Source organism: Triturus cristatus, chromosome 3_2, assembly GCF_964204655.1.
Source record: "Triturus cristatus chromosome 3_2, aTriCri1.1, whole genome shotgun sequence".
NCBI classification, from domain to species: Eukaryota; Metazoa; Chordata; class Amphibia; order Caudata; family Salamandridae; genus Triturus; species Triturus cristatus.
Genome location: NC_140584.1, coordinates 891,071,661 through 891,099,142, shown reverse-complemented (window position 1 = coordinate 891,099,142; position 27,482 = coordinate 891,071,661). Strand labels below are relative to the sequence as shown.

Below are 27,482 nucleotides of genomic sequence, written 5' to 3'. Positions count from 1 at the left end.
GGCCCTGATTGACTGGTCGCAGTTTGAGAAGTTGCAGCTGCCATTTTGTTTATCACATCAGCTGGGTGGTTTGGAAATACAATGGGAAACACATATAAGGGTTTAGGATACAGGTCTCCGGACCCCAAAGAACAAATAAAGAAGTCCCTGATGGGGTTGCTTATAAGCCCAAAATTGCATATTTCTTTTTGTCACAAACTATTAACCTGTGGATCCTCTGTGGATTTGGGCTCCAGTAGAAAAAAAAACACCAAAACTCACTGATAAAAACAAAAAGTTACATGGACATTATAGATAGGCTGACGCTTTACCCCAATAAAATCATTGAAATTCAGCAGTTATAGTTGTACTTATAGTTAGACTTATCTGAAGAAACTGTAACTCATTCCATTAAGTTACTTAAGGCAATGTGTCATATTTCCGTAACATAAGCATAATTGTAAGTATAACAATAACGGATGAACTTCTATGTTTTTGTAAGTGAGTGCGCATCTGTCATTTTGCTTTGTGTAATATTTGAATTTATTGATTACCGGTATAGCCCTGCCGGAGGAACGCACACCACCACCATTAAGAGCACCAGCGTCCAAAGCGAGGGTCGGACGGAACAACATGTTATGTTATGTTATGTTAACCTCTTTTTATAGTGCGCACAGCTACTAGAAAGTGTCCCGGCGCGGGAAGGGAAGCTGGAAATAACAGAGAGAAACTGAGACCCAACAGGCAATTACTTAAAAAGCAGAGTTTTTAATTGTTTTTTGAATTGCCTAAGGCTCTCCATGTTCCGTAATTCCAAGGGCAGGGTATTCCAGGCCCTGGCCGCTTTCACCGAAAAAGAGCAGCCACCTAACCTAATCAAACGAAATCTGTGAACCACCGCAAGGGATTGACCCATTGAACGAAGCTGTCGAGATGGCTCATAAAACGAGAAACGCCTTCTAAGGTATTGAGGCCCGGTCTTATAGAGAGCACCATGGGCTAATACCAAGGCCTTAAACCGTACTCGCTGGTCAACCGGGTGCCAATGTAACTCTCGAAGGTTCTGACTAGCACTGGACCTACCTGGCATGTCCAGTAAAGTTCTAGCTGTCGCGTTCTGTACAATCTGTAGCTTTTTTAGCTGGTAGGCCGGAAGTCCGATGTACAAGGCATTGGCATAGTCTAACCTGGACAAAATAAGCGCCCGGGTTACCATTTCCTTAGCCTTTTTAGGAATCAACGGCAAAAACTTCTTAAGGCGTTTAAGTATGCCGAAACACGCACCCGCTAGTTTACTAATCTGGGTCAGAAATCTCAAGTCCTCACCAAACCAGGCACCCAGGTTTTTTACTGGGCATCCGGAAGAACTCGGCAAAGGATAGCCCACCGGCGAAATCTTTTCTCTAAAGTTAGGGGGGAAGGTGCCATAAAGGAGCACTTCGGATTTCTCCTCATTGCACTTTAATTGGGCCTTTACTAACCATTTAAAGACCTGTTCAAGACAAGTCTTGGCAATGGTCGGGGAGAAGTCAGTTTTACTCCATGAGAAGAGGAGCTGGGTATCGTCAGCATACACTATGATCCTAGCACCCAGCTCCTCTGCTAAATAAACCAAGGCAGTCATATAAACATTAAAAAGAAGAGTGCTTAATGTAGAGCCATGGGGGACGCCAGTATTCAAACTTCGCGGGGTAGAGGAAAAAGGCGGCAGCCACACTTGCTGCGATTGTTAGCAAGGAAGAATTCAATCCATTTCCATACCTGCCTAGTGATGTCAATGTGAGACAACCGTGCCAAAAGTTGTTGATGTGGCACGGTATCGAACGCGGCCGAGAAATCTAAAAGCACTAATGCTGCTCTGCCGCCGGCATCCAGACAGTCTTTAATAACTATGTATATATATGACATGACATGTATATATAGATTCACTGAAAAAACCATGGGTTTCAGGCACGTTATAGTTCGGAATTAGCATTTAAAAAGCCTTAGAAATTCACTGAAAAAACTATAGTTTTCAGGGGCGTTATAGTTAGCTGGACTTTTCACTCGTACATAACCATTGAAATTCCCCCGTTATAGTTAGTTCAGCGAACTATAACTTGCGCGCCCGCAATGCACTGCTGATGACGTCACATCTTACATCACTCATGACATGGTCAGTGACATCACTCATGACATCACTGATGACATCTCCAATGACATCACTGATGACATCATCCAATGAATGTGTGTTTTTCTGAAAATTAAATATGTTTTATATATGTATATCTCAAGGTCGATGGAAGAATAAATGGGTATATAAGTGTCTAAATGGATGATTTAAAAAAAAAAATTGATTGTATAACTGACTAAGTGTATCTTAGTGAATACATGACTTAGTGAGTAATGTTTAAATATGTAAATATCTGTATCAGTCTCTCACTTTGTGTATAAGTGGCTGCATGGGTTGGTGAGTAGCTACATGAGTGTCTATATAGGTTATTAGTTGGTTTTTTGAGTATCAGTATGAGTGTCTGAGTGTCTGTATGGTTCGGTGGGGGGTATTACGTAGTGCATAGGTGCATGAATGAATGACTCACTGTTTGTATGTGTTGAAGACAGCATGTGTGCAGGACTGTATGGATGGATGAGTGTGTGTATGGGTGTGTTAGTGAGTGAATGACTGTCTCAATAGTGTCTTTATGAGTAACTACATATGTGACTATTGGTATATATAAGTGAGTATATGTGAGAGTGAGAGATTGGAAGAGTTACTGTATGAATAAGTATGTGTTTCTATAAGTGATTGTTTAAAAGACTAAGTATGTGTTAGTTTCTGTAGAAGTAAGTGTGGTGGTGTGTGTATAACTATATATGCAAGTAAATGGATGTTTGATTCTTTATTAGCATGAGTGACTATGTGTGTGAGTAACTCTATGGATGAGTGGCGTTGTGTAACAGGATGTATAGGTGTTTGAGTACATATGATGAGTGAGTACATGTATGAGTGACTGTATAGGACTGTTGGTGAATGAGTGGATGTGTATGTGGATCTTAGAATTACTGAATAGGTTGTTGTACCTGGTATTGGTATGTCCATTGTTTTGAACATTTTAGTTCATATTTTTGAATGTGTATATCAAAGGTTATATTAGGGTGAGAGGAGGCCTGCCACTCTATCACAAGGATGATGTCATCAGTAATGTCATCGGTGATGTCATTTGAGATGTCATCAGTGATGTCATGAGTGATGTCACTGACCATGTCATTAATGATGTAATATGTGACGTCATCAGCAGTGCATTGCGGGCGCGCGAGTTATAGTTAGCTGAACTAACTATAACGGGGGAATTTCAATGGTTTTGAACGAGTGAAAAGTCCAGCTAACTAGTACGTCCCTGAAACCTATGGTTTTTTCAGTGAATTTCTAAGGTTTTTTAATTGCTAATTCCTAACTATAACGTGCCTGAAACCTAAGTTGTTTTCTGTGAATTTCAATGTTTTTTTAAATGCTAATTTCTAACTATGCCTACAGAGATAGGACATGTGAAGAAAGAAGAAAAAACGCACAGAAAGAAAAAAAAGAAATGCAGAAAGAAGCAACAGAAGTTCTCAAAGACGAAGAAAAGTGCAGGAAGAAGGATAACGTGCAGAAAGAACAAACAGAAGAGCAGAAAGAAGCCTTGTTGCAAAATCATCCTGTACCCTCAACTTTTTCAGACAGATACTGGTGGTAACTGAGTCTGACTAACCAGTCCTAGAGCCAGTGCTATGTTAAAAGACAATTAGAAAACAGTGAAAACACCTACATACACTAGATAACACTATGCGTTGGGGTCCCCCTATGATTAGCATGACCTCCTCTGTAAGCCCCTAGTATATAATAGGGCAGGGGGATTAAAACTACCTCTTAAAACGTGCCACAGGGCGTGTTTGCACACGTCACCTCAGGCCCCGTCTCCTCCCTTCCCCACTGTGTAAACATGCCCTATGGCCGTTTTAAGTTGGGGGATTAAGTCCCCTTGAATACTGAGGGTCCATAGGGTCCTACTAGCCCACTAGGTACCTCCAGTAAGCGCCACAGAGCTGCGTTGCAGAGAGATGTAAAAAGGGGCACGGCCTACACTACCTCTCTGCAACGCAGTGCAGTGGCGCTTACTGGAAGCACCTGGTCGGCAAGGTGGCCCATAGGGTCCCTCAGGATTGAAGGTGAATTATTTCCCCAACTTAAAACGCGCCACAGGGGCATGTTTGCAAATGTCACCTCAGGCCCCGTCCCCTCCCTTCACCACTGTGTAAACCCGCCCTGTGGCCATTCTAAGTTGAGAGATTAAGTCCCCTTGAATCCTAAGGGTCCCTAGGGTCAAACTAGCCCACTAGGTACCTCTAGTAAGCACCACAGAGCTGCGTTGCAGAGAGGTGTAAAAAGGGACGTGGCCTCAGAACACCTGTCTGCAACGCAGCTCCCTGGTGCATACTGGAGATACCTGTTGGGCTAGTTGGCCCTCAGGGACCTTCAGTATTGAAGGGGAATTAATTCCCCAACTTACAACTCGCCAGGGGGCGCGTTTGCAGAGTGCTGCAAGGAGGGGGCGTGGCCTCGGGCACAATGCCGGTCTTTTATTTATTTATTTTTTAAGAAGGGGTGCTCTGAGGCCCCCCTTCTTTTTCTAATTTATTGGCCCTGGGGACCCCATCCCCCAGGGCCTGCCCCTTAATTTTTTTTTTTAGATAAAACAATGTTTGGATGGGGGCTTCGTGGCCCCCCTCCCGGGGCCTTAATCGGCCCCAGGGACCCCAACCCCCAGGGCATGGCCTTTTTTTTTTTTTTTATTCTTTAGGAGGGGGGCTGCGTTGCCCCCCTAATCAGGCCAATTATGGCCCCGGTGACCCCATCCCCCGGGGCCAGCCTTTGTTTTTTAATATTTTTTTTTTAATATATTTATAGGAACACCTAGGACATGCTGGACAAACCGTCCGTTACTATCACCATGACGATTTGCGTGATATTCATTAAAGGCGACTTTGCATACAATGAATCCACGCTGAATGTATTTACACCGCTAGTGAAGCTCGGACGTGTCTGACGCCCTACCGTGCCTAATCCCGGCGCCCCCGCCGGTTGGTACTCTCCAAGTAGACACCCTTGTCGTTTATTTATACAAACATGGGTAGCTATTGACGGGCACATTTAATACCCACGCACACCAAGCCATTCAAAGGGGATTCGACAAAAATTCGACCAAAACTATGCAAGAAACCCCCTCACGGTTAATAAAATGCACATCCACCGCCGGATGTGTAATACTTTTTATTTTACTCTCTGGAAAGGAGACAAAACTCCCTTGAGAGTCACAGGCTGAGCCCAAAGCTGTGTTACACCCACCAATGCCCGCCGAGTGCCACACACCTCTGTGTTGTATTCCACCAGCTAGTGCGTATGCTATGACACTCTCTAGCCCATGTGCACTGTAACACCACCCCATGAATATGTCATGCCACACTTGCCTTCGCACGGGATATATTGCCCCATCTAACGTGCCTTCCTCGATGCCTATGTTATAACGCACAGCGCTATGCCATACATATTACAGTCTGGGATCCATATCTTTGTCACAGTGCATATGCAACGTTACACTCCCCAGCACATATTTTATATTACAAATTTAGAGACTAGTTAGGTTACACAACACTGCCCTGTGCATATTACACTCCAAGGTACATATCGCATAGCACGCGCTAGTGCCTGTGCTATCTCGCGCTCTCCAATGAATCTGTCATTGCGCACAATGAATTGCATATTATATTTCATGCCCCGGTTCATCTTATATCACACTTTTTGGTGCATAGTTTATACCATACACTATATCTAGTTTTCATTTTCAATCGAGCTCTCAGGACTATATTCTATATAACACTGCGTTCACCTACCCTTTTCACGACCATTACATTTTGCGATGGGGGTGGAGGGTCAGGGGGTGTTTCTGCCAAGTGAACCCGGAGTCACAGTCACAAACATCCTCTTCTTCCTGAATAAAAGTGAGATTATGCTGCATACTTGTTCATATTTTAAGTAGTTCGCACAGACACACATTTTAAAAAGTTCCTAATACCAGCCTACTCTGAACAGTTAGCTTGCTGTCCCATCCACCTCCTCCCTATCCTCTGTTGTCTGAATCCATGCACTAGCTTTCTCCCACCTGCCATGCATGGTCTGATGTGCTGCCACTGCCCTCCATTTAGCATGATGTACCAGTCCACTCCTCCTGCCCTCCATTGCCCAATTCTATGCCCCATCATTGACCTCCTGCTTAGCCTCTGTGCTTAGCTTGCTGCCCCTATTCTCCTTCCCCCTGCCCTCCGATGTCTTTGTGCATGCCCCTGCTCCATCCTTTTTGCCCACCATGTTCCATGGACCTGCCACTCCTATCTACTCTGAGTGTTCTGTTGAGCTGCCACTCCCCTCCCACCTGCCTAGCATTGTCAGATGACTGTAACCTGTCCCTGCCACCTCCACCCTACCTGTCCACATTCCATGCCCTTATACCCTTCCTCCTGTCCTCCATGGTCCATTTTACTGCCACACCCTTCTGCTCTCCCTGGTCTGCTGTGCTGCAACTGCTCCTCCTGCCTGCCCCGCGTGGTCTGTTGTGAGGCCCCTTCCCATGAACTCTCTTGTCTGTGCCCAGATCCTGATCGTCCATGTTCCTTTGTGCATGCCCCTGCACCCTCCTTCTTGCCCATCATAGCCATTGTGCTGCCACTAACCCTCCCGCTTGCCATGCATGGTCTTCTGTGCTGCCACGGCCCCTCCCACCTTCCCTGTGTGGTCAGCTAGCTGCCCCTGGCCCCCTCCTACCTTCCCTCCATGGTCTGTGTGTATGCCATCATAGTCTCACTGTTGCTCTCCATGGTGTGTCTTGCTTCTAGTGCCCATCCTGCCTGACCTCCATGGTCATCTTGCTGCTCCTGCCCTGCCCCCTTGCCCCCAGCCCTCTGTTTCCATATGCAGACCCCTATTCCCTCCCTCCTGGCTTGTCTGTTCCATTGTAATGCCCCTCCTGCCCTTTATGGTCTGTTATGCTGCAGCTTTCTCTCCTGTCTGTCCATTATGGTCAGCTAGCTACCATTGCCTCTTTCCCCTCTGTTCTCTGTTGTCCATGTGCATGGTCCTGTCCCCTCCCTATGGCTCTCTATGGATTGTTGTGCTGCACTCCCGTCCCGCATGCCCTGTGTGGTGTATTGTGCTGCTGCAAACCCTGATGCCTGTCCTGTAGGGTCAGTTTGATGCACCTCTCCATGTCCCTCCTGTCCTCTGTTATCCGAGTCCATGTCCCTACCCCAATAACTCCTGCCTTCCATGATCCAATGTACCATACTTGCGAACATTTTGAACTTGGTAAGAGGGAGATTTTGAAAACAAACTGGGGTATTGATTTTCCCCTTTGAGTTACATTGAAAAAGAGGAGATTGTAGACAGGAGACAGATCAAATAAAGCCCATTTCAGCTTAAAAACATTGGACGTTTCCTGGCTGAATCGGGTCTGTTGGCATGTATGGTTGTACTACCACTGCCTCTTCCTTCTGCCCACAATGGTCTATTATAATGCCACAGCCTCTCTTGCCAGTCCTGTATTGTTGGTTTGTTGCCCCTGCCCCCCTTTCCACTGCCCTCCATAGTCTGTTGTGCTGCCACTGCCCTTCCAGCCTGCCCAGTGTGCTCAAATTGTTGCCTCCTACCTGCCTTAAATTTTCAGAGTCCGTGCCCCTGGCCTCTGCCTCTCAACAGTATCCTAATGAACAACTAGATTGCTAACATTCTATATTTATTACAAAAGGGTGGAACACCTGATGTCGTCTTGATGTAATCAAAACTGTAATACCTAGAGCATTTCCTTTAGAAATTACATATATGAGAGGGTCTTATTTGCATCAAAATTATGGTTAGTGCTCTAAAAAACAAAAATGAGTACGTATTTTCTGAGTTTTCAAGTAGCGACAAAGCACTTTTAAATTATTTATTATCTTTATGTTTTTTATCCATTTGACCACTTGATTAAATGTTGCACTTAGGGGAGAGGATGTAATGTTACTTCCAGAGCTGCAGACTTTGCAACCGGGGAACCAGGTTGGAGTTTCTGCTTCAGCTCGACATTCTGTGATTCTGGTCAAATCACTTAATCTCCCCATGTCTACAACCAAAATGTATTTGTTCTTGTGTGATGTAACCAATGCTCATGTAAAGCACTCCAATACCTGACAAGTCTGCACTATATAAAACTGCAAAAAAACAAACAATAAAAAGTGTTTTGCACACTTATGTCATTGGGCTACATGTGGGCTACATCTGGGTGATATTTGTGCTGCATTTGGGCTCTTTTGTCTCTGGTGGCCATCTTGGGAGACTTAAAAATGCATGTTTCAGTCTGCATGTCAGAATCTTTTCATGAAATAGAAGAGGTTTTGAGAAGTCACTAAAAATGTGCCCTAATGTTTCTTTCTTCAGCACTAATCATAATTTCTATGGCAAAATTAACCCCCTCATTGTGTTCCTTTTTAAATTAAATGTTTTAAGTGTTACCAGTTTATTCCAATCAAGATGGCTTCAGGTGTGCCATACTTTTGTCATAAGTAAGACAGTAAGCGCTCTAGTTGTTCTTAAGAACACTCTGGGACATTCTGTCATTGGGCTATATCTGGGTGATATTTGTGCTACATTTGGGCTCTTTTGTCTCTGGTGGCCATCTTGGGAGACTTATTTGTTATGAAGTTTCCTAATTTCCTCATTTACTGCAGTCTCCTCATTAGGAAATACTTTCAGTTTTTTACTTTGGTTCCATCAAGAAGGCATTCAGATGTGTCACACATTTGCCATAAATTCAGAATGTTAGCACTCTAGTTGCTCATTAGATCACTGTAGTAAAGCATCTGCTCACCAGGGAAGTCTGCTGCTGGTATTCAAAGTGCATGTTTCAGTCTGCATGTCAGAATTCTTTAATGAAGTAGAAGAGGATTTGAGAAGTCAAAATGTGCCCTAAATGTTCTTTCTGCAGAACTAATCATAATTTCTATGGCAAAATGAACCCCCTCATTTTGTTCCTTTGCAAATTAAATGTTTTAGGTGTTACCACTTTATTCCAATCAAGATGGCTTCAGGTGTGCCATACTTTTGTCATAAGTAAGACTGTTAGCGCAATAGTTGATCTTTAGAACACTCTGGGACATTCTCTCATTGGGCTATACTTGGGCTACATCTGGGTGATATTTGTGCTACATTTGGGCTCTTTTGTCTCTGGTGGCTATCTTGGGAGACTTATTTGTTATGAAGTTTCCTAATTTCCTCGTTTACTATAGTCTCCTCAGTAGAAAAAACTTTCAGTTTTTTACTTTGATTCCATCAAGAAGGCATATTCAGATGTGTCACACATTTGCCATTAATTCAGAATGTTAGTACTCTACTTGCTCATTAGATCAATGTAGTAAAGCTACTGCTCACCAGGGAAGTCTGCTACTGGTATTGAAAGTGCATGTTTCAGTCTGCATGTCAGAATATTTTAATGAAATAGAAGAGGATTTGAGAAGTCACTCAAAATGTGCCCAAATTTTTCTTTCTGCAGCATTAATCATACTTTCTATGGCAAAATGAACCCCCTCGTGTTGTTCCTTTTTAAATTAAATGTTTTAAGAGTTACCACTTTATTCCAATCAAGATGGCTTCAGGTGTGCAATACGTTTGTCATAAGTAGGACTGTTAGCACTCTAGTTGTTCTTTAGAACACTCTGGGAAGCTGCAGTAGAACACAAAGGAATCAACTGACAGTCTCTGCCCTTGTTGGATGTACACGTTTTACTGAGAATGTCAGACTTCATTGTCACATGACCGAGAAAGATAATGTGAATTTACAGAAAATATGCTCTCAGTTTAGCTTATAGATCACCTTCCAAACCGCTGTGGGAAAAGCATGAGAAAATAGTTTTCTCTCAAACATGATTCATGACACCCCAGCAGAAGGCTTTTTCACATGGTAAAATCACCTTAGAACACACCACAATTCCTAAAATGAGTATGGTACCATCAACAAATGATTTAAAATGTTACTAAAGTCTTTAAAAATTCTATTAACTGCAATGCTTTTTAATGAGGTGCTTTCATGTATATTGGTCCCAAGATGGCTGCCAACACTTCTTAGATGAAGTGCTGACAGCCAATCAGACCTCACGATGAGATGTGTGGTTTGGCTCCGCCCAGATATATATGTGATTTTACTTTTGATTTTCTCAGGAACTACTGAACGTGAAGGCACGACTCTGAACCAAGGGCTACCTTTTTGCTAAATGCGGTGTAATTCCGTTCAGCAGTTCGGGCTGTAGCTGCGATTAAAGGTTCCTATGGAAAATTGCATGGGCAAAACACATTTTGGGACCCCCTTTTTTCTCGGCCCCCACTTGATGAATCACCCCGAGACTTTAAGGATAGGAGCGGACCAGAGCGCCCCACCAGTTTTGAAAATTTTACAAAGATTCGTCAACCGGCGCCAAAGTTATTCCAAATAGAATGTTGCGGATTTCCTATGGATAATAGGTCCTAACTATAACTACCTACTGGCGATCGCCAGTAGGTAATATATGTATGCATGTGTATATATATATATACATATATATATATATATTGTATATATATATATATATTCACTTAAAAAACCATAGGTTTCACACATGTTATAGTTAGCTGGACATTTCACTCGTAAAAAACCAATGAAATTCCCCCGTTATAGTTAGTTCTGGTAACTATAACTCACGCGACCGCAATCCACTGCTGATGATGTCAGATATTACATCACTGTATTTAGACACTTATTTATCCATTTATTCTTCCATTAACCTTTAGCTATACATACATTACAAATATTTATTTTACAAAAAGACACATATGTCATCAGTGATGTAATATCTGACGTCATCAGCAGTGGATTGCGGTTGGGTGAGTTATAGTTACCTGAACTAACTATAACGGGGGAATTTCATTGTTTTTTTACGAGTGAAATGTCCAGCTAACTATAACGTGTGTGAAACCTATGGTTTTTTAAGTGAATTTGCAAGGTTTTTAAATGCTAATTCCTAGCTATAACGTGTGTGTAACCTATGGTTTTTTAAGTGAATTTGCAAGGTTTTTTAAATGCTAATTCCTAACTATAACGTGTGTGAAACCTATGTTTTTTTTAGTGAATTTCAAAGGTTTTTGTAACAAAATAAAATGTTTTTTCTCACCCTTCGGGGTCCTTCAGTGACTCCCTGACAAAGGCTAGGGGGTCAGAAAGTCTCTACCCTGCCCCCTTTTCACGTTCTTATATGTTTTATTTTTTAAGGGTTTTTCACAGTGCGCACCCCGCGATTTAAAAAAAAAAAAAAATGTTTTTTTCACCCTTGGGGGTCCTTCTGTGACCCCCTGACAAAGGCTAGGGGGTCAGGAACTCTCTTCCCTGCCCCTTTTCACGTTTTCCACCTTTCCTTTTCAGTGCGACAGACAAAATGGCGGCCGACACTTCCTGATTTCGACCGATTCGAATGTTTACTGACATCTAACAACCAATCAGAATTTCGCTCACGCACGGCACGGTGCGCGCTTATAGATATTTATGTACTTTTAAATGCAATTTTCTCAGGAAATACTGAACAGATTGACACCAGATATGCAAAAGGCACTTCCCTGACCTGAGGACTACCTCTCTGCCAAATTTCAAGTAATTCTGTTCAGCCGTTCGGGCTGTACCTTCGACTAAAGGTCCCTATGGAAAAATGCATGGGGAAAACGCGTTTTGGGACCCCCCTTTTTTCTCGGCCCCCGCTTGACGAATCACCCCAAGACTTTAAGGGTAGGAGCTGAGCGCCCCATTAGTTTTGAAAATTTCTCAAAGATTCGTCAACCGGCGCCAAAGTTATTCAAAATAGAATTTTGAGATTTCCTATGGAAACACGATCCTAACTATAACTATCTACTGGCGACCGCCAGTAGATAAAATATATATATATCATCAGTGATGTCATCAGTGATGTCATTTGAGACGTCATCAGTGATGTCACTGACCATGTCATGAGTGATGTAATATGTGACGTCATCAGCAGTGCATTGCGGGGGCGCAAGTTATAGTTAGCTGCACTAACTATAACGGGGGAATTTCACTGGTTTTGTACGAGTGAAATGACCAGCTAACTATAACGCCCCTGAAACCTATGGTTTTTTCAGTGAATTTCTAAGGTTATTTAAATGCTAATTTCTAACTATAACGTGGCTGAAACCTATAGTTTTTTCAGTGAATTTCAAAGGTTTTTTAAATGCTAATTTCTAACTATAACATGCCTGAAACCTATGTTTTTTTAAGTGAATTTCAAAGGTTTTTGAAATGCTAGTTTCTAACTATGCCTACAGAGGTAGGACATGTGAAGAAAGAAGAAAAAACGCACAGAAAGAAGCAAAAGAAATGCAGAAAGAAGCAACAGAAGTCTACAAAGATGAAGAAAAGTGCAGGAATAAGCAAGACGTGCAGAAAGAACCAACAGAGGAGCAGAAAGAGGCCTTGTTGCAAAATCATTCTGTGCCCACAACTTTTTCAGACGGGTACTGGTGGTAACTGACTTTGACTAACCAGGCCTAGAGCCAGAGCTATGCTAAAAGACACTTAGAATACAGTGAAAACACCTACATACACTAGTGAACACTATGCGTTGGGGTACCCATGTGATTAGCATGACCTCCTCTGTAAGGCCCTAGTTCATAATAGGGCAGGGGGATTAAAACTACCTCTAAGTCAGAGGTGCCGAAATATGCTTCTTTAACTAGTAGTCGTGTTTGCAGGGTGGTGGAGAAAGGGTGCTGGGCTTCCAACGAACGCTCAGGAATTCTGCTGCGTAGGACTTATAGAAGGTACCAGGAGGGATTCTTGGCCCCCAAACTCCCTCAGGACTAAATTGGACTTCATTCCCCATCCCATAGTCTGCCACGAGGCACGTAAGCAGAATGGTAGAGAAAGGGGGCCATGGCCTCCGAAGACGTCTTTGCAATCCCACTGTGTGGGACTTACTGGGGGTAACAAGAGAGGTAGTTGACCCCCAAGGACATCCTTGGGGGCCAATTTCCCAAACTATTACCTTCAGTCAGTCCCACACAGCAGCATTGGTAAGTAGTCGTACCAGGCCACGCTCACTTTGCCCACCACTCTACTAACGTGCTCCCTGGCATGCTCTTGGATGGGGATTGAAGTCCCCTTCACTGCTGGGGGTCCTTTAGGGGCCAACTAGCCTACCTTTTACCTCCATTAAGCCTCATGCAGTGGGACTGGTGAGAGGTAGACAAAGACCATGCCCCCTTTCTCCACCACTCAAATGTGCCCCCTGGCGTGTTTAAAGTTGGAGGATTAAGTCCCCTTGAATACTGAGGGTCCCTGGGGTCCAACTAGCCCACCAAGTACCTCCAGTAAGCGCCACAGAGCTGCGCTGCAGAGAGGTCTAAAAAGGTGCGTGGCCTGGACCACCTCTCTGCAACGCAGGCCTGTGGCACTTACTGGAGGTACCTGGTGGGCTAGTTGGCCCCCAGGGGCCCTCAGGATTGAAGGGGAATTAATTCCCCAACTTAAAATGCGCCACAGGGTGCGTTTGCACACATGTCACCTCAGGCCCCGCCCCCTCCCTTCACGACTGTGCAAACGCGCCCTGTGACGCGTTTTAAGTTGGGGGATTAAGTCCCCTTGAATCCTAAGGGTCCCTGGGGGCCAACTAGCCCACGAGGTACCTCCAGTAAGCGGCACAGAGCTGCGTTGCGGAGAGGTGGCCCAGGCCATGCCCCTTTCTACACCTCTCTGCAACGCAGCTCTGTGGCGCTTACTGGAGGTACCTGATGGGCTAGTTGGACCCCAGGGACCCTCAGGATTCAAGGGGACTTAATCCCCCAACTTAAAACGCGCCACGGGCGCGTTTGCACAGTGGTGAAGGGAGGGGGCGGGGCCTGAGGTGACATTTGTGCAAACACGCCCTGTGGCGCGTTTTATGTTGGGGAATTAATTCCTCTTCAATCCTGAGGGCCCCTGGTGCCAACTAGCCCACCAGGTACCCGCCCTACCATAGCAAACAGCGGTGTCCCGGGGGTGGGTACCCAAGGACACTGCAGGAGCTGGCCCTGGGGGGTGGCAGTCCCCATGGCCATCAAGGGCTCCTGGAGAGGGGCCGCATGGCCCCCCTCCCAACATTGGCAAAGCCCCAGGGAGGTGGTGGTCCCCATGACGGGGGTCCATTAAGGACCCCTGAATTTAAGTACTTAGTGCCCCGGGGAGGTGGGAGTCCCTGGGTCGTGTGGGTGGGCTCGAGCTCCCCACACAGGTTCTTTATTTTTTTTTAAAACAAGCCCCGGGGGGTGGCAGTCCCCGGGGTTGCGGGGGGGCCATGTGGGCACCCTCAATCATAATGTGTCATGCCCTCTGGACTTGGCCCACCCGGGGTCTAAAAGTTTTTTTTTTTTTCGGCCAAAATTCCCGCTATGTGCGCGAATCTCGCCGATTTAAAAAAAAAAAAATGTTTTTAGCCCTGGGGGTCTTTGTGGGATCCCCTGAGCAGGCCTAGGGGGTCATTGTGTTTCTACCCTGCCCCCTTTTCTTGATTTTCTCTTTACTTGTGACTCAGTTCTACCGAGTCACAAGATGGCTGCCAACACTTCCTGCTTTGGAGTGTTGACAGCCAATTAGAATAAAGCTTGTGGTCGGGAGGGTCTGTGGATCCACCGCGGCCATAAATATCGAAACTTATATTTTTTGATTTTCTCAGCAACTACTGAACGTATTTACACCATTTAAAAAAAGGCCGCTTTCTGAACCAAGCACTACCTTTTTGCCAAATTTGGTGTCATTCCGTTGAGCAGTTCGAGCTGTAGCCGTGTCTAAAGTTTCCTATGGGAAATTGATTTTCCAACCTCTTTTTTTTGTAGTTCCCAGGAACTACTGAACAGATTTACACCATTTAACAAAAAGGTCTCTTTCTGAACGAAGGGCAACCTTTTTGCCAAATTTGGTGTAATTCCGTTCAGTAGTTCGAGTTGTAGCCATGTCTAAAGTTTCCTATGGAAAATAACATGGAGAAAACACATTTTGGGACCCCCCTTTTTTCTCTTCACCCGCTTGGCGAATCACCCCCAAACTTCCAGGATAGGAGCTGACCGGAGCGGACCACAAGTTTTGAAAATTTTGCGAAGATTTTTCAACTGGCGCCAAAGTTATTGGGAAAACAAAAAACGCTTTTCCTATGGAAACTAGGTCCTAACTATAACTATCTACTGGCGACCACCAGTAGATAATATATATGAGGGTGCACTTGGGGGCTGCAATCTTCCACAGGCTCAGCCAGCAATTCAACCATACGAGTACGCCTGACGCGTTTCGGGAACATCTCTTAATCATAGGCTCCACTCTGTTACTGTGTTAGGGTTGCACCACCCAAGGAGAAGATGGGGGCCACGGGCACGATAAATCATGTTGCGCTGCTGTCAAGAGACTGGCTGCTGCACTACGAGTCCCATCTGACACCGGGACTTTCTATCTAGAAGCCCACTGGCGGGCAACTATTTTAAATAAAGTGATTCCAGCTGAGTAAATAAACGAGAATACTGCCTATGATTAAGGTTGAATCCCAAAACACGTCAGGCGTACTCTTTGGTCGAGGTACAGGTGGCGCCCACAGAGGATTACGACCCCCTGAGTGCACCCTTGCTTGCTGAGCTACCGTTCCATGATGTTTCACGTGCTGGCTTCGTGTGCGGTGGGTTGCACCACCCAAGGAGAAGTTGGGGTCCACGGGCGCGATAAATCATGTCGCACTGCTATGGGGAGGTCGCCCATGGATTTTGGATGCCACCGAAGCCTCGTGGCCCATCCAGGGCTGATCGGAATACACATACCAAACCCATTTGGGTCAAGAGACTGGCTGCTGCACTACGAGTTCCATCTGACACCGGGACTTTCTATCTAGAAGCCCACTTGCAGGCAACTATTTTAAATAAAGTTTTTCCAGCTGAGTAAATAAACGAGTATACTGCCTATGATTAAGAGTGAATCCCGAAATGCATCAGGCGTACTCTTTGGTCAAGGTACAGGAGGCGCCCACGGAAGATTACGACCCCCTGAGTGCACCCTTGCTTGCTGAGCTACCGTTTCATGATGTTTCACACACTGGCTTCGGGCGCGGAGGGTTGCACCACCCAAGGAGAAGATGGGGGCCACAGGTGCAATAAATCATGTCGCTCTGCTGTGGGGAGGTCACCCATGGACTTTGTACGCCACCGAAGCCTCGTGCCCCATCCAGGGCTGATGGGAGGACACATACCAAACCCATTTGGGTCAAGAGACTGGCTGCTGCACTACGAGTCCTATCTGACACCGGGACTTTCTATCTAGAAGCCCACTGGCTGGCAACTATTTTAAATAAAGGGTTTCCAGCTAAGCAAATAAACAAGTATACTGCCTACCATTAAGGGTAAATCCCGAAACATGTCAGGTGTACTCTTTGGTCGAGGTACTGGCGATGCCCACGGAGGACTATGACCCCCCTGAGTGCACCCTTGCTTGCTGAACTACCGTTTCATGATGTTCATGTGCCGGCTTCGGGCGCGGAGAGTTGCACTACCCAAGGAGAAGATGGGGGCCACGGGCGCGATAAATCATGTCACGCTGCTGTGGGGAGGTTGCCCATGGATTTTAGACACCACTGAAGCCTCGTGGCCCATCCAGGGCTGATGGGAGGGCACATACCAAACCCATTTGGGTCAAGAAACTGGCTGCTGCACTACGAGTTCCATCTGACACCGGGACTTTCGATCTAGAAGCCCACTGGCAGGCAACTATCTTAAATAAAGTGTTTCCAGCTGAGTAAATAAACAAGTATACTGCCTATGACTAAGGGTGAATCCCGAAACGCATCAGGTGTACTCTTTGGTCGAGGTACAGGCGGCGCCCACGGAGGATTACAACCCCCTGAGTGCACCCTTGCTTGCTGAGCTACCGTTTCATGATGTTTCACGCACCGGCTTTGGGCACAGTGGGTTGCACCACCCAAGGAGAAGATGGGGGCCACATGCGCGATAAATCATATCGCACTGCTGTGGGGAAGTCGCCCATGGATTTTGGACGCCACCGAAGCCTCGCGTCCATCCGGAGCTGATGGGAGGACAGATACCAAACCCATTTGGGTCAAGAGACTGGCTGCTGCACTACGAGTCCCATCTGACACCGGAACTTTCTATCTAGAAGCCCACAGGCGGGCCACTATTTGAAATAAAGTGTTTCCAGATGAGTAAGTAGATGAGTACATTGCCTATGATAGAGCGTGAATCCCGAAATGCGTCAGGCGTACTCTTTGGTCGAGGTACAGGGGGCGCCCACGGAGAATTACGAACCCCTGAGTGCACCCTTGCTTGCTGAGCTACCATTTCATGATGTTTCTGGCACCGGCTTCGGGTGCGGAGGGTTGCAACACCCAAGGAGAAAATGGGGGCAATAGGCACGATAAATCATGTCGCGCTGCTGTGGGGAGGTCGCCCATGGATTTTGGATGCCACTGAATCCTCGCGGCCCATCCAAGGCTGATGGGAGGACACATACCAAACCCATTTGGGTCAAGAGACTGGCTGCTGCACTACGAGGCCCATCTGACACCTGGACTATCTATCTAGAAGCCCACTGGTGGGCAACTATTTTAAATAAAGTGTTTCCAGCTGAATAAATAAACAAGTATACTGCCTATGCATAAGGGTGAATCCCGAAACCCGTCAGGTGTACTCTGTGGTCAAGGTACAGGCGGCGCCCACAGAGGATTACGACCCCCTGAGTGCACCCTTGCTTGCTGAGCTACCGTTTCATGATATATATATGTATATATATAGATATATATATATATACATATATATATCCACTGAAAAAACCATAGGTTTTAGGGGTTTTATCGTTAGCTGGACATTTCACTCAAACAAAACCATTGAAATTCCTCCGATATAGTTAGTTGTACTAACTACATCTCGCGCGCCCGCAATCCACTGCTGATGATGTCACATATTACATCATTCATGACATGGTCAGTGACATCACTGATAACATCTCAAATGACATCACTGATGACATCACTGATGACATCATCCAGAGAATGTGGTTTGGTTCGTTATTTAAATATGTATTATATATATAGCAATTTGCATTGAAGAATGAGTGGATATATAAATATAAATATCTGGATGGAGGATTTAGTAGCAGTGTGATTGACTGTTTACTTGACTAATTTATATTGTCTCACTAAATATATTGGATAGTGACTAAACTGTGTGAATATCTGTATCACTTTGTCAGTTGTTGTGTAAACTGCTGCACTAGTTGGTTACTAGCTACATGAAAGTCTATATTATTTATTGATTAGTTAACTGAGTATTTGTATGGGAGAGTGAATGTGTGTGTGGTTCGGTGGGGGGTGTGTGACTGCCCAAAGATGTGTGAATAGTTGATTCAGTAGGTATATGAAATTAAAACTACATGTTATAACAGTTGTTTGCGTGAGTGAATATCTTAATGGGTGTGGCGATGAGCAAATATATGTCTCAATGGTACATGTCCAACAAACTAGAAAAATAACAGCCAGTGTATGTGTCAGTTGTTGTATATAAATATGTATACATAAGACTCAGTGATTGTATGAGTGACTGTATGGATAACTGTATAGTTGTAATAGTGATTTTAAAACACACTAAGTATGAGCTATTATCTATTATCTATATGAATAGATGAAGTGGTGTTTTTATAAGTGTATAGCTAAGTAAAAGTAAGTATGATCCATTGTTTGCATAAGTGAGTAGGATGACTTCATAAGTGATTAGGAAGTGTGCTGGTGTGTAATGTCGATATAGGTGTATAAGTATATTTGATAGTGTTCTATTGATCATTGACAGCATGTATGAGTTAATCTATAGGTAAGTGATTAGATGTGTGTATAGTTCTAGGAATCACTGAGTGGGTGTTTAGAAACTTGTATTGGTGTGTCAATGGTTTTAAATCTGGCACTCTCTATTTTACAGTGAGTGATGAAAGGTTATACTAGTGTATGATGAGGTGTATCTGATAGTCACGTGGATGATGTCATCATTGATGTCATCAGTGATGTCATTTGAGATGTCATCAGTGATCTCACTGACCATGTCATGAATGATGTAATATGTGACATCATAAGCAGTGGATTGCGGGCGCGTGAGATGTAGTTAGTACAACTAACTATATCGGAGGAATTTCAATGGTTTTGTTCGAGTGAAATGTCCAGCTAACTATAACACCCCTAAAACCTATGGTTTTTTCAGTGAATTTCAAAGGTTTTTTAAATGCTAATTCCTAACTATATCAGGCCTGAAACCTATCGTTTTTTCAGTGAATTTCAAAGGTTTTTTAAATGCTAATTCCTAACTATATCAGGCCTGAAACCTATGTTTTTTTCAGTGAATTTCAAAGGTTTTGTAAATGACAATTATTAATTGTTATACTGATTGTTTTGATACGGATTTACTACATTGTTTAAACTGTTTATTTTTAGATATTTTATTTTTTTAATTACATTATACATTACAATACAAAATATACTTTCTCAGAATGAATTACTTTAGTTTAAATACTTTTCAAATAGGCAATAGACTTTTAAGTACAGTAGTTACAGTTGTTGCAATGGGCAACACAATTTCAAACACAAAGCAACATTGAGATCAATGTGAATTTCTAGTCAAATGCAATTAGTTACTTTATGGATTACTTTTCTAACCACAGGACTGGATGCTAGATTCAGTCCTTTGACATCTCCTGTAAACAGTTGAGTAAAAGCGTTTTGGTTACAGTAGTGATTTTTAAGGATTATTATTGTATTTTAAAAGTTGACACTTAGAACATTTTTCACATAGTATCACCAATGTTATCCTATGGCAGAAAATTCACTTAGCCGGTAAGTAGTGTTATCGTTACTTTTTCTTACTCAGTGGTGGGTCCTGGATCCAGCACAGGTGAATCTCCTGTAAACAGTTGAAATAATGTGTTTAAGTCATACAGACGATTTTGAAGGAATATTTTTAGTTTGTGAAAATAGACACTTTTGAAACTTTTCTACTTAAAAGCACACAATGGATTCCTATGGAAGGAAATACAAGTTACTGTTAAGTACGCCCTAAAATTACTTTTCAGGGTCAGTGCTGTTCTAAAAGATGTAGCACTGGGTTCACTCCTGATAATAGGTGAGTAAATCAGGATTCGTAGTTCGGCTGATTTTAGAGGAATATTTGTAAGTTTCAAAAATGGACACAGAAACTTTTCTGCTGAAAACCACACAATGGATTCCTATGGAAGGAAATACAAGTTACTAGTAGGTACGCTTAGAATTACTTTTCAGGGTCAGTGCTGGTCTAAAAGATGCAGCCCTAGGTTCTCTCCTGATAACAGGTGAGTAAATTGGAATTTGTAGTTCGGCTGATTTTAGAGTAATATTTGTACGTTTCAAAAATGGACACTTCGAAAAAATTTCTGCTGAAAACCACACATTGGATTCGTATGGATGGAAATACAAGTTACTGGTAAGTACGCTTAGAATTACTTTGCAGGGTCAGTGCTGGTCTAAAAGATGCAGCCCTGGGTTCTCTCCTGATAACAGGTGAGTAAATCGGAATTCGTAGTTCGGCTGATTTTAGAGGAATATTTGTACAATGGTGAAGGAAGGGGGCGGGGCCTGAGGTGATATGTGCAAACACGCCCTGTGGCGCGTTTTAATTTGGGGAATTAATTCCTCTTCAATCCTGCGGTCCCCTGGGGGCCAACTAGCCCACCAGGTACCTCCAGTATGCGTCAGGGAGCTGCGTTGCAGAGAGGTGTTCAGAGGCCAAGCCCTTTTTTACAACACTCTGCAACACAGCTCCGTGGCGCTTCCTGGAGGTACCTGGTGGGCTAGTTGGCCCCTAGGGGACCTCTGGATTGAAGAGGAATGTATTCCCCAACTTAAAATGCGCCAAATGGCGTGTTTGCACACATATCACCTCAGGCCCCGCCCCCTACCTTCACCACTGTGCAAACATGCCCCGTGGCGTGTTTTAAGTTGGGGGATTAAGTCCCCTTGAATCCTGAGGTCCCCTGGCGGCCAACTTGCCCACCAGGTACCTCCAGTATGCGCCAGGGAGCTGCGTTGCAGAGAGGTGTTCAGAGGCCACGCCCCTTTTTACAACACTCTGCAACGCAGCTCCGTAGCGCTTACTGGAGGTACCTGGTGGGCTAGTTGGCCCCTAGGGGACCTCTCGATTGAAGAGGAATGAATTCCCCAACTTAAAACCTGCCACAGGGCGTGTTTGCACAGTATCACCTCAGGCCCCACCCCCTACCTTCACCACTGTGCAAACGCGCCCCGTGGCGCATTTTAAGTTGGGGGATTAAGTCCCCTTGAATCCGAGGTCCCCTAGCGGACAACTAGGCCATCAGGTACCTCCAGTAAGCGCCACGGAGCTGTGTTGCAGAGAGGTGTAAAAAGGGGCGTGGCCTTATTACACCTCTCTGCAACGCAGCCCCCTGTTGCATACTGGAGGTTCCCGGTGGGCTAGTTGGCCCCCAGGGACCCCCAGTATTCAAGGGGAATTAGTTCCCCCTCTGCAAACGCACCAGGGGGCGCGTTTGCAGAGTGGTGTAAGAAGGGGGCTTGGCCTTCGGCCCGATTCCGTTTTTTTTTCCCTTCTTTTTCTATTTTTTTGGCCCTGGGGACCCCATCCCCCATGGCCTGACCCCAATTTTTATCTATGAAAAAATAAAATCGGGAAGGGGGCCGCGTGGCCCCCCTCCCGAGGCCATAATTTGCCCCGGGGACCCCATCCCCCGGGGCATGGGCCTTTTCAAAAAAAAAAATTATGGAGTGGGGCTGTGTAGCCCCCCTCCTCTGGCCACTTTAAGGCCCCGGGGACCCCATCCCCCGGGGCCGGCCATTGTTTTTTTAAAAATTATTTATTTAATGGGGGAGGGGGGCCTGCTCTCGCTTCAATGAAGCAAAGCAGTTTGCAATGGCAGGGTGGGAGCCGCGGGAAACAGCAGTGTCCCGGGGGTGGGCACCCCGGGACACTGCAGGAGCCGGCCCTGGGGGGTGGCAGTCCCCAGGGCCAATACAAGGCTCCAGGAGGGGGGCCGCATGGCCCCCTCCCACATGTACAAGTTGCCCCGGGGGGTGGCGGTCCCTTGGGCTGGGGGGCCTGAGAGCCCCCCACATCAAATTGTTTTAAGCCCCGGGGGGTGGCGGTCCCCGGGGCTGGGGAGGCTGCGAGCCCCCCCACCTATGTTAACGAAGCCCCGGGGGTGGCGGTCCCCGGGGCTGCGGGGGGGCCGTGAGCCCCGCCGCATATACAATCTTCGAGCCCCAGGGGGTGGCGGTCCCTGGGGCAGTGTGGGGGGGATTGGGACCCCCCACACTTTTTTTTTAATTAAACCCCCGGGATTTGGCCCCTGGGGGCAAATTAGAATATTCAGATGAATTTTCGGCTGAAATTCACGCTGGGTGCGCGAATCTCGCTGATTTAATTTAAAAAAAATGCTTTTTTGGGCCCTGGGGGTTCTTGTGGGACCCCCTGAGCAGGCCTAGGGGGTCAGGGTGTGTCTGCATTTTTCACTTTTGTTTTATAGGTTTCTTGTGCCTCGGTTCTACCGAGGCACAAGATGGCTGCCAACACTTCCTGATCTGGAGTGTTGACAGCCAATTAGAATACAGCTCGTGCACGGCAGGGTGCGCGCTGGGTGCGGGGAGGGTGCGCGGATCCTCCGAGGCCATAGATATATCTATGATTTTACTTTTGATTTTCTCAGGAACTACTGAACGGATTTACACCATTTAAGCAAAAGCCAAGAGTCTGAACTGAGGACTACCTCTTTTCCAAATTTGGTGTAATTCCGTACAGCAGTTCGGGCTGTAGCTGCGTCAACAGGTCCTATGGGTAAATGCATGGTAAAAACGCATTTTGGGACCCCCCTTTTTTCTCAGCCCCCGCTTTATGGATCACCGTGAAATTTTCAGGATAGGAGCGGACTGGAGCTGGCCAAAAGTTTGGAAAATTTCGCAAACATTCATCAATCGGCGCCAACGTTATTCCAAATAGAATGTTGCGGATTTCCTATGGAAAATAGGTCCTAACGATATCTACCTACTGGCGACTGCTAGTAGGTAATATATATACCCTTTTATAAAAATAAGCACACTCACTGTGAACAAGACTGAGTCGAAAAGCCACAGCAATGTTTGAAGAGCGGCGGATATACTTCGTGTCTATAAATATCTATCTATCTATCTATCTATCTATCTATCTATCTATCTATCTATCTATCTATCTATCTATCTATCTATCTATCTATCTATCTATCTATCTATCTATCTATCTATCTATCTATCTATCTATCTATCTATCTATCTATCTATCTATCTATCTATCTATCTATCTATCTATCTATCTATCTATCTATATATATATATATATACATATATATATATATATCTCAAAACAATACCCTTTCAGGCATAGAGTGATGCATAAATTATGCAAAAAAGAAGCAGAGAACTCTGGATAGGTCTCAAACTTAGGTGGAAAGCAGCTCCTGTGTAGAGCACTCTTAACACCAGCGACACTTGAGATCTGCTCACCTCAATTGTCTACTTTTCCATCAAAGTGTTTCAGCATAGGATTAGCACAGTGCCATCCACGGTGAGATAAAAAAGAGACAAAGTCTTTTGCCATTTCTACAGCAAAGTCTTTAAGCATAGGACTAGTACAGTGCTGTCCATGCTGAGCTGTAAAATGACAAAAGCCAATTACCACTCCAGGCACAGTATTACAGCTTTGAATTGGTGAAATACCAACCAAGCCAACCTGAAATGAGTAAAAGCAACCCCTGACACAGGGTTTTGCACTACTTAGTGCACTTCAGAGAGGTATAGCTTTGTCCAGACACAAGAGAGCACCCAGTATAAATCAAAACAATACCGTTTCAGGCATAGAGTGATGCATAAATTATGCAAAAAAGAAGCAGAGAACTCTGGGTAGTTCTCAAATTTACAGACTCCAAACATGCCTTGCAGTGACTCAGTGACCTTAAAGCATGGAGAACAGCCTTACCCAGAGAGTACGCATATGTTCTCGACTATTAGTCATTTGGTTGGATGTGGCCCTGGATTGATTCATGTATTAATTAGTCGGCAGCAGTACATAAGCGTTGGTTAAATCTGTGTTAATTATAATACATGCAGGACACTAGTGTGCATGGTCACGTGTGGACTGAACAGCATTTTCCAGAATGCCAGTTTTTTGTGTACAAACATAAATTGACTAATCTTTTATAAAAATAAGCACACTCACTGTGAACAAGACTGAGTCAAAAAGCCACCGCAATGTTTGGAGAGCGGCGGATGTACTTTGTGTGTATATATATATATATTATCTACTGGCGGTCGCCAGTAGATAGTTATAGTTAGGACCTAGTTTCCATAGGAAAAGCGTTTTTTGTTTTCCCAATAACTTTGGCACCGGTTGACGAATCTTCGCGAAAATTTCAACACTCGTGGGGCGCTCCGGTCAGCTCCTATCTTTAAAGTTTCGGGGTGATGTGGCAAGCGGGGGCCAAGAAAAAATGGGGGTCCCAAAACGTGTTTTCTCCATGTTATTTCCCATAGGAAACTTTAGACACGACTACAGCCCGAACTGCTGAACGGAATTACACTAAATTTGGCAAAAAGGTAGACCTTGGTTCAGAAAGAGACCTTTTTTTTAAATGTTATAAATCCGTTCAGTAGTTCCTAAGAAATTCAAAAAATAAAGGTCAAAAAATCAATTTCCCATAGGAAACTTTAAGACACGGTTACAGCTGAAACTGCTGAACGGAATTACACCAAATTTGGCTAAAAGGTAGCCCTTGGTATAGAAAGAGACCTTTTTTTAAATGGTGTAAACCCGTTGAGTAGTTGCTGAGAAAATCAAAAAATAAAAATATCGATATCTAGAGGCACGTTGGATCCGCGGACCCTCCCGACCACGAGCTTCATGCTAATTGACTGTCAACATTCTAAACAGAAAGTATTGGCAGCCATCTTGTGCCTCGGTAACCGAGGCACAAGAAAACAGAAAAAGATAAAGAATAACAAAAGGGGCCAGGGTAGAAACACTCCCAAAGCCAAAAAAAGCATTTAAAAAAAAAAAAAAAATCAGCCAAATTCGCACTGGGTGCGCGAATCCGGCCATGAAAATAAAAACAACAAAGCGCGGGCTCCCGCGCTTCGTTTAATTGAAGTCCCCGGGTGGGCCAGGTCCTGGGGGCAGTAAAAAAATGTGTGGGGAGCCCCAATCCCCCACACACTGCCCCAGGGACCACCACCCACCAGGGCTTTCATGGTTTTATGTCGGACTGCGCTCTTCACTTCCACTGTCTCGGATCCCATCTACTGGAACTTGTCAAACCCCAAGTAAGTGCTGCCGCCCTCCGGCGCAGGTGGGGTCTGCACTCGGGTAGACCCCTGAGCTCCGGGCGACTCCGTGTATAGCGGGTTGCATGTATACTGTGTTCACTGCTGGTTCACACTGTTCCAGGCCACCTCTCCTGTGGGCCTTTTGCACCTCTCATTAGATCGCATGCTTGACCCCTCCCCCCCCGGTGATGTGCCTGCTATCCTCTTAGAGTGGATTCTGCCCACTGTCTTGGAGTCATTTGAAAACCTCGTCTGGTTTCCGAGCCAGTTGTCACTTTCCTTATTATGAGTGAGTCTCTCTGGTATGATAGTGTCTGTCTTGGGGGCTCCAGGCTTCCTGTCTGCTCCGAGGTTCCTGTTGCTTTCTTTGCTGGTGTGTGGGAGTGTATCACGGTATCAAGGGCTCTTCCCGAATAACCCAACTCCAGGTTCTCTCCTTACGCAGTTCGAGCAGGTGGATAGTTTCCCACTCTGGGAAGGGGTGCGCAGACATCGCTGTTATGTGGCTGTAATGTAAGGTGGCTACGTGAGGCAAATCATAACCATTGCATTTTTTTAATTACCATAATAACGGAGAATTTGGTTTCTGGTCTGTCAATGCCAATAAGGTATTATTTCCAGTGGCTCAAGTTCAGCACCTCTTCCTCTTGATCTCTTTCATATGTCCTGGACCCCCATTGTGTGCCATGCTCAAGTGGAATAATGTGTGTGTGGGGCATGTAAAAGTGTCCGTAGCAAGACCTGATAAAGGGTCTACAGTGAGTAGCTTACGTGGGTCCACTAAGAGCCCCGAGAGAGGGTCTGTAGTGAGTACCTCAGAAAGGGTCTGCGGAAAGCCCTGTTATGGTATGTAGTCAGCCCCGAGGGAGGGTCTGCACTGTGTAATCTTATTGAGTCTGCGGAGAGCCCTGCTTGGGATGTAGTTGGCCCCGTGGGAGGGTCTCCTGCTAGCTTCTCTTGAGATGGTGACTGGTCAGGGATGAGAGAGGGTATTCTTAGACCCACACTGCTAAACTACTTTGGTGAGTTCAGTGAGGAAGCCTACAGGAAGCCAAAATGAGGTGGGATTTAGTGAAAGAGGGGCCTTCAGTGAGCTCAGCGAAAGGGTCTGCCGGGAGTTACACTGAGAGCTCAGGTTGAGGGTGAGTTACACCACGAGGGCCATAAACGGGTGTGCCAACGGGCACTAATGGGCGGCTCATCTCCTTATACCTTGGGTCTGGCACTGCATAAACCATAGAACACAGTTTCCGGGCTACATAGGACTCTGTGGCCTAAACTGCGGCTTAGTACTTTCTACTAGAGGGTATAATGACCGCCAACGTTGTCTCCCTCGCTGGGCCTCGGAGCAGTGGCATTTATAAGCCACCGATACCTCATAGACATTCATAGACTTTGGGCTGAAAGCCCTCCCCCCCCATCTAAGGGTTGAAAGGCCGTGAATGATTGTCCTACCGGCAGCGCGGCAGCGCCGCACGTACTTGCGTTATGCCCGTGCCCACGTTCGTTTTCATCACTCCCAATACACCATCTGCCTATTAAACCCCTTAAAGAAATCACTTTGGATCGTAAATATGACGAATTAGGAAATTGTATTTCCCTATGAAAACATCTACTAATTATTACTCGATGAAAATAAAATTTAATTATTGCTTTCTGTTTAGAATCCTCTCGACTACATAATCTCAACAAGAGATTGTTAAATTACATGTGAATCTTTGGTTAGTCTGTGCAGTTGCGCGCCTGTGCATTGCACTTTCTCTAGCTATATCGATAGCTGAGAATACCCAAGTGAACCACGAACCCACTGATTCAGTAAATGTGACATCACCCCACTTACTTAGTCATTTTATAGACCAAAACTAGTTCTGTCAGTACTAGTGGCAATGGCCAGCTCAAAGGAGGCCTAATCAATGCTAGATCTATGTGCAAACATAGCCAAGATGTCAGAGATCTTATTTTAGATAATCAACTAGACTTGTTATTTGTTACGGAAACTTGGCTAA

At 45.0% G+C, this 27,482-nt stretch overlaps 1 pseudogene across 1 annotated transcript in view; it reads right to left on the bottom strand.

Moving 5' to 3' along the window:
• Window positions 1-27,482, bottom strand: part of LOC146858397 (transient receptor potential cation channel subfamily V member 1-like) — a 989,609-nt pseudogene that overhangs the window by 2,086 nt on the left and 960,041 nt on the right. The gene's annotated exons all lie outside the window — the stretch shown is intronic.